The sequence below is a fragment of the Aplysia californica genome, unplaced genomic scaffold (genome assembly GCF_000002075.1).
Source record: "Aplysia californica isolate F4 #8 unplaced genomic scaffold, AplCal3.0 scaffold00086, whole genome shotgun sequence".
In the NCBI taxonomy this organism is placed as follows: Eukaryota; Metazoa; Mollusca; class Gastropoda; order Aplysiida; family Aplysiidae; genus Aplysia; species Aplysia californica.
The window spans coordinates 1491244-1499375 of NW_004797356.1; positions in this window are offsets into that span (position 1 = coordinate 1491244).

An 8132-nucleotide genomic window follows, 5' to 3' on the forward strand; every position below is an offset into this window, starting at 1 on the left:
CCATTCGGAGGATTTGACCTTTTCACTTGACCAAAGTGTGCCAAAATGGTAGCCTAGCTTTTGCCCCTCCATGAAGGAAAAATCTGGCCCTCATTCAAACCATTGGGATTGAGCAAAATTTTGCGTTTTGTGCTTTGTTCTTTACAATATTCATTATGGTTATGATTTATAAGTTGTACACTGAGGCAAAACCATACTAAATGAGAAAGGGGCACCATTATGAAAGTGGAATGAACTCAGTTGCCTGAAAAGGGTAGTTTGAACATGTGTGGCCTAAATAAGCTAAACCCCCCTCCCTTACTTTATTTAGGCCATATGTGGCCTAAATAAGCACTCCCTATAGAGAACACATTTTGTGAAGTATCGCTTCCGATTTAAATTGTTGAATTGCACGTAGCTAGTAAAAGTTAAGTTTGAAGTATAAGCACTAAATTCTTTTCCTCACTTGTAAGTTGAAGCTACTTCCTTTATTGTTGTCAAGTAGTGGTGCGTATCCTGTTTGCAAAGTAATAGTGCGGTATCATCTATCCCATAAGCGACAACAATATGGACTTGCTGATTACTGTCGTGTTCTTAATGACTTCAAAATAATACGGATATAAAATGAAAGACCATGCAGATTGAGTGTAACGGACAAAGCAGGCATGTTTGGTTTTTTTTTTTAAAGAAAGAAAAAAGTGTGTATATATATATATATACACAGGCGATAGCATTCGTCGTCACTGGTCATTCTCTCTTTTCCCTATTGGACTGATGACACGAATGAACAGTTAACATAATGTTGTAATTGTAACATACGTATATGTTTGCTAACGGAATTTGGGTAGCACACTGACCAGTGAAAAATTGTATTCCAAACCAAACTTAGCGTCTATGTACCCTCTCGATAGACTACACGAGCTTGACATTGACATGAGAAGCACTGGCTTGCTGGCGTTATTTTTTATTGCAAAATGTAGTCTCTACTTCCCCCAAAACAGTATCTTGGCAGAACACTATCTTCAAACGCTAGATTCAATGTAAAAATAGTTTTACGTATGAATGAAGCTAGTGCATCCTTTAAAGACTCAGCGCAAGGGTTTGAGACTGCTGTGGCATTCGCACTGGGACAAGCCTAGGTCCTGGCAGGCACGGTTGCAGAGCTTAGTTTAGTAACGAGTTTTACGTCACTTCCAACACAATCAAGTCATATAAATGCCGAAAATTAGAGATATGATATTAAAGAGTGGCATACAAATAAAAGGAGGGGAGATAAAGATGATAGACATTTTGATAAGAAAGAAGCAAACCACATAAGAGTAAGAGCACCCGCCAACCACCCACGGTTGAAGAGCAGCAATCACTAGAGAGCAGCAACATAATACATGAAGGAATCAAGAATTAGAAGTGTTGTAAAAACCAAGATAGAAGCCCACAAGATGCACACATCTGCATTGGAAATGGGGAGTTTTTAAATGCTCGAAATGTGGCAAACTTCTCTCTGCCAGAATTGGTCTCATTGGTCATTCAGACTTCAACATAAGTTAATGACCGCCTTGACAAACAGCTTTGATTTTTTTTTAATTCGAAAAAAAAAGAAAGCAAGGAATGTTTCAACATTTTTTGCTCTGAAAGTGATAATGGGTTACCAGTGCATAAAGCCAAGCTTCCCAAAGAGGCAAAACCACCACGTGCAGCACAGAAATCTTCGGGGAATTTTAGCTAAATTTGCTGTTTTTTATCGACTTGTGTGCGACACTACGGACATTCCTCCGTTAACATTTCTGATGCACGTCATAAACGGACGTTTGGTCTCGAACTGTGCTCACTTTGGTGACAATATATTATATAATAATATACGCCACCGTTTGCGCAAAATCCAGTATCGCATCAACATGCCACCAAGACGAAAGCTGAGGGACTCTGATCGTGCCAGAGCTATGGCATGGCTGCAGGATGGAGTTGGAGCCCGAGAAATTGCCAGAAGGCTTGCAGTGTCACATTCTGTCATTGTCCGTTTGAGTTTGAGGCAGCGCCATCAAGCCACTGGATCAGTCCAAGAACGCCCACGTGCAGGTCGACCCAATAAGACCACTCAGTGAGTTTGCAAGTGGTCCTTAACTTGTTGAAGTCTGTAGTTATTGCAGAAGCCAAAAATCATCGTTACCGTTATTTCTTCTATTTTTCTTAAGAAATAATCTCCTGTTTTAAGTTTTAATTTTAATTTCAGCATTTTAAAGCACTTGCAACACAATAAGGTCATATCAGTGCCTAATAAGATTAGATATGTTACAAGAGAGTAACAAACAAAGATTTAAGGATAATACATCATGTAGATGTTTGATAGGAAGGAAGGAGCAAACCATACCTGGACACCCGTCACCCACCCAAAATAATGAATATTTTCTCCTACTCCTTTACCGATGTATTGATATGATCATCGTCAGACATTGAAGGACAAACTAGACACATCATATGTGCATATAATTCATGCATTATTTTTATTATTATCATCCTGAAGTGGAAATTGCCTAGTTAAATAGGTACCAGATAATATGTCATGTCATGAGAGCAACTTGGTGTGTAACATAGAGTAACAAAAGAGTTAACGTGTAAACGCTCAAACATAAAATATACCATGAACTTTCAGATTAGAAAACGTGTTCTCATTATGCTGTTGTTGTATGACAATGTTGAGAAAAAGTAAAGAAGAAAACAGTTAGAGGAAGAGAAAGAAGAGAGATGGAAGGTTGAGAGATGGAAAAATAGAAAAGGGGAGAGAAAGAAGAAGAAGAGTGAAGGGCAAGAGAGAAGAGACAGAGAAAAAGAGATGTTCATTTTAGTTTCGTTTTAGTAGAGGTTTTACGGTGCTCGCAACTGCATAAGGTCATGAGCGTCAAGGGGATGTCAACGGAGAAGTCCTTACAGGGAATCAGACTTACTCTGCTCACCTCTCTAACTTCAGCTGCACAAAGTTTGCTTCAACTATCAAGGCACCCCGGAAATAGTGGGTCACAAGAAGTAGAGGAAAATGACGATAGTAAGGATTAGGAAAGAAAAAGCAGCAGTTCCCTGTTGCAGTTCAGGCACAGTTATGAGCATGACATCGATGAATCAGCCCATTTACAATTACAATTCTACTGTGCATAAGAACAAGTTAATGCCCCCCCCCCTTTTTGGGAATGGCCTAAAGACACTTCAGTCAGTAGCACCTCCCTGGGGGTTATGTTCATTTTAAGATGCATGAAAAAAGTGAAGAGGTAAAATCAGCAATAAGGATATATTCGTGGATAGCAACTAAATTCCAAACATGACTCGTTTATATATATAATAAAGGCACTGTGGGATAATGTTTTTCAGAAGCAGAAGGGCCAGAGAAATCTTAATACCGATTTACATAATGCATACACCTGCATACCTACGAGTATACGGTATCTCCACCTGACTTTGGAGGGAAACATCACAAAATACACTTGTTAGTACATGAAGTGACTTCATTTGAAAGGATACTCTGTTACCTCAGTTGGTATCATGCTGAACTATGGTGGAGCGGATCGCCCTGATTCGAATCCTCATCAGATTGCTCTTGAACTTGGGTTGTTTTAGGCTCTCACCCATTTGGCTTTATCTCAATATAATTGAAAATAGGCATTAAAGTCCAGTCTCTGAAATAACAGTGTTGAAAAGGGCATCTATACAACAACAACTTTAACAACTTGACTTGAAAATTACACACTTGTGTTCAATCATCAATGGCTCACTTGAAAGTTAAACTTACAACAAACAACTGTCAAGACATTTACACACTGATGTGAATGACTCACAAGAAATGAGCACTCTTGTGCATAGTTTACACATTTAAATTGATTAAATTCATGTCCAATAACACACTTGAAATGTACCCAACAAAACAAAATCAAACAGTCCAAATTTTCAGATTATACATTGAAAGTGAATTAACAACAGGATTTGTAAAAAAAAATGACCCCAAACACCATTCTCATCATATCCATAAAAAACAACTGACCAATTTGACAATGCACATTGTACCAAATGACAGGTGATTTGTAAGCTTATAAGGGACACAGTCTGAGTATGGAACATCTGCAACTAAATGGCATTTTATTGATAGTTATGACTGCTCCTACAACTTACTTTGCCTACAAATAAAGACAACAAAGAAATGCAACAATAGCAATACAAGTCACCTCTATAACAATCATCTTATAACTTTCTGGATCTTCCTTCTAAGTAGTATGTTCAGGAAAAAACAAATATACATCCTGCAGCATTATGTGTGTATCACCCATGTATATCTGAAAAAAAATGTTACCAAAGCAAATTAAACGTAGCCCCCCCCCCCCCCCCTCCCTCCAGGGTTGTTCTCTAAAATGGGGTGGAGTGCCAAAAGGAAAATACTGAATTGACCATCATACAGATCGTGATATGTCAGGCAGCGTGGTGAAATCAGGCGCTAGTCAAAATAATGAAATTGAAGAAACTGGCATTTTTCTGCCAGCTTTTTTATAAAATTTTTATTTCTTGGCTTAACACAATTGTTGTCCAATTAAGAACACATTTCTGGATGGATTTTACTGAAAAAAGTTAATTCAAAGTACAAAAAATGCAAGTTTTCAGTTTCTACAGACTATCAAGCTATGGAAATAACCAAACTTTGGCAGCCATTTTCTTGCTAATTCTACCTTGGAAACCAGGTGACCCCATCTTCTTCAATCACAAATATCTTGACTCATGTTCAAGATAGACGGGTATTTTTTTCACTGATAACAAGACAACTGAACAACTTTTAAGATGATGCCAATAACTCTGCACGCCCAAAAATTGACGAGCGCCTGATTCCACTGCGTCGTGACACATATGTTGTAAAGGAAAGCATATCAAAACTATTATAAAGATAGCAACATATTGCTTACAATTTTTTTTAAGAGATAAAAATCACCAAAAAAAAGGATAAAGAGTAAGAAGTATATACCACATCAATTATACCAGTGGTACCCTCAAAACACCCGTACCCTTTACAGCATAAGATATAGTATATAATTCATGCACTTATTATCATTATATTATTACAAAAAAGACTGCACAAGTGTTTCGACACCCCTGGAGTAATAATTCCATGAATTAGGCTCTTCATACTTTAATGCAAAAGATGCAAGTTTTATTCCAATAGGTAATCTAGTATCACTGTTTTTCTGCTAGAATGATGTATCCAATTGAATATAATAGCAGGTTGGCCCTGAAAGACTGGGTAGAAGCAGCTCAGTACCTAAACAATCTAATCTGTACTAATGGGGGAGGGGGAGGGGGTTGCAAAGTTTATACTTCCTAGTTATTTTTGTGATGTTAGATCTGTCCACACAAAACTTGAGTGTGATTCCTGCATGGGAAAGTTATTTCATGGAGTCACTGAGGATCTTCGTCTGTCTGCTGGGATATAAAATCCTACTTGGCCCGGATTGGCCTTGACATCAGAGTCGGACTAGCCTGCCTCCTAAAAGATCTAACTAATGTGTACACTAATGATGAATGTGTGCCTTTTTATAGCAAGCACAGGAATATTTTATGAACAGCAATAGCTTAAATTCAAAGTTGGCCTTTGAGGCACATATTCAGTTGGCAAACTGGGTGAGCATAACAAAATTGGGAGTTTGAAATCAAGCTGGGATACACCTAGATTTCTCTTATTAGACTATTTTTCCTCTCAGCCAAGTGCTTCATAAACTGAGAATGAAAAGCTCTACTTCTGAAATCACTTATAAAATAATCACAAAAACCCTATGAAATCACATTTAAAAATCCCAACAGCTGTTGAAAGAGAATGAAAGGATCTCCACCTCAATCAGATAAAAGGAGATTCCCATTCACAGAAAATCAACTTTTAGTTTAGTTTTAGTAAGAGTTTTACGGCACTTGCAACACAATAGGTCATATAAGTGCAAAAGAATAGATGTGTTACAAGAGAGTATCGTACACAAAAAAGGAGAGATAAGGACGATAAATGTTTGATAGGAAAGAAAGAGCAAACCACACCAGATCGCCCGCCTTATTTCTGTTCATAAAGCAGTGGGTCTATAGATCTAAATAAGGCACAACTCAACATGTTAGCCACAAGTGAACAGCTCAGTATAGTCTTTGTCTTTACTCATTACTGTAACTCCCACAGCTGAATGCACGATGAGATCAGTCAGTCAACAAGGCACTTGACTATACAATGAGTGAGCTGAGTTTGAACCACTGACTGAAAGAAGATTCGAGACTAAGACTTTGAAAGAATCTGCTCAGAAATATTTGGACACCTCATAAAAATATTATTATGTGCTTTGACAGTTTTGGTTTCTCACAGTATACTAAAAAAACAACCCTACAATTTAAGATCGTCACTGTTTTTCCTGAAACAGTTTGAGTTGGGGGTTTTTTATAGTAGAGGGTTTTACAGCGCTCGCAACTGCATAAGGTCATATGAGCGCCAAAGGGTGGGTGTCAACAGAGAAGTCTTTATAGGGAATCAGACTTATTCTGCTCACCTCTCTAGCTTCAACAGCACAAGGTCTGCTTCGACTATCAAGGCACCCCGGAAATAGCAAGTCACAAGCGAGTGATAAACATACAAAAGAAGTAGAGGAAAAAATGACAATAGTAAGGATTAAGAAAGAAAAAGCAGCAGTTCCCTGTTCTTGATCAGGCACAGTTATGAGCGTGACATGAATCAGCCCATTTAAAATTCTACTGTGCTTAAACGAGAAATGTCCCCCCTTTGGGAATGGCCTAAAGACACTACAGTCAGTGGCACTGCCCCGGGGGTTACAGTTTGAATTTGAGCTTCGGTAAAATTATGATTCAGTCCTGGCAATAAAAGCCTGTTCAACAGACTAGCTATTAAATTAACTTTAAGCCAAATTAAGCAGCTTTCTAAACTCTCGTGTTCAATGAAATAGGAGAAAAGATTAAATAGCTGTACGGTTCTATAATTTAAGCAACCCTCTCGTCTTGAGTGACCCCCCCATTGAACTACACAACTTGTGAGCATGGAATAAAATTCCCCTTTGAGCACAGCTACTCATGGCTAAAAAAAATAGGATCGTTTTCTCGACTATAACAATACTTATATATATATAATAATAATAATAATAATAATAATAATTGCATTTATATAGCGCATAGCCAAGCTCAAGAGCATACTCTATGCGCTTTACAACTATTATTACCCCAGCAGACCCTCTGAGAACACTCAGAAACATTCTCGGCTTCCGCAGAAGCATACAGTGCAAGCTGCGGATTTCACGCGCTCAACCACTAGCAAACTGACAAGATCGTTCACTGTCTATAGCCGGGTACCCATTTCCACCTGTATGAAGTGAGGAAAATTTGTACAAAGTGCCTTTCCCAAGGACACAACGTCGGGCCCCTGACGGGATTCGAACCCCCGACCTTACGGTTTCGAGTCCGAGAGCCTAACCACTAGGCCACCGACGCCACTATATTCCTGTATGCTCCCAAAAATTGCACAATTGTCTGAAATATAGAAACTGTAAATGGTAAACACTAAATATGCTGAAGAAGAGTTACTGATTATTTTGGTGTTTTAATAAGTCCACTGAGGGGCATTTTATAAAATCGTGGGTACACATATTGCATCAGTAAATATCTGTTGAATTCACACAAGTGATCGCAGAGAAATCTTGCCACAAATTGTCCATGGTTTTACAGTCAAACCTTTCAATACCACCACCCTTGGGACGAGCATGAAGTTGGCTGAACGGTGTTGAGCTGGCAGATCAATGAGGTTCCTCTGCTGTATAGCCCCGACTGCCCAACCTCAAGGAACATGATTCTACTGTGCAATCTGTGTTTGAAAAGTGACCTTTTGTGGTGAAATAATACATGTACATGATGCAAATGTATTCAGAGCTGAGAGTCTTCTCTCCCTCTTTTTCTGTATCTTTGAACTTATCAAGTTCGTATATCCCTGGCAGTCAATTCGCTGGCGGTATGGCCAGGCAAATTTACATTAGTTAAATAAGGACATGCAGCTCAGACAGTTGGCAGAAGGCAGTGTGAAGGCGTGAATACTTAAATGTAGGCGCTCCTTTTCATACAGTGGGAAAAACTTGGCGGTAAGAGGGGCTGGTGGT